This window comes from Corvus brachyrhynchos, unplaced genomic scaffold, assembly GCF_000691975.1.
Source record: "Corvus brachyrhynchos isolate BGI_N302 unplaced genomic scaffold, ASM69197v1 scaffold18, whole genome shotgun sequence".
NCBI classification, from domain to species: Eukaryota; Metazoa; Chordata; class Aves; order Passeriformes; family Corvidae; genus Corvus; species Corvus brachyrhynchos.
In genome coordinates, this window is record NW_008246064.1 from 11,280 (window position 1) to 12,000 (window position 721).

Sequence of the window (721 nt, forward strand, 5' to 3'; positions counted from 1 at the left end):
TCAGCTCCCATGCCTGCTGCGTGGCCCTGCCTGCCCGGAGGAGGTATGGCTGTGCCCAGGATGGCACGGGAAGAGCCGGGCACGGAGAGCTCTGGGGGGATGGCGGATCACGGATCATGCAGGAGGAGGGCTGAAGGGCTGACACAGGGAAGGTGCTGCCAGGCAGCTCTTTGGCTCTGCCAGCATTCCAAAGTTTCCTGGCACAAAACCCACGGCAAAGACCTTTCCCAGCAGAGCACGACAAACTCATGACGTGTTTTCCTTGCTTCTCCTAAAATATCCTGGCCTTTCTGCTACAGCTGCCTCTTAGCCTTGGAAAATACCTTGATATTTAATTTAAAGGACATCCTGATAATCTACTTCCCATTTTGAAACCCTCAGGCTGTTGCCTGGAGTCGTTTCCATCCATCCTTCTCCAGAGCTTGCCCAAACGATCCTGGTTTAACCGACCTTTTCTTCTTCCTGGTTTCTCCATCCTGTGGCTCTTGTGGAGAAGTTTTCCACATCAAGCTGAGAAAAACACGAGAAACTGGGGGGGGGAGGTCTTGTGTAAGAAGCTCCTGGAAGCAACAGCGCTGTGTTTGTCCCATTTGGAGACCCCCTCTGTGTGACCAGGACCCCCCAAATTGCTGCTGATGCCCCTGGAGGGGCTCAGGTGGTTTTGCTGCTCCAGAAGATGCCGATGGATTTTCCAAGTCCTTGAAGTTGCTGGGTTTTTTTT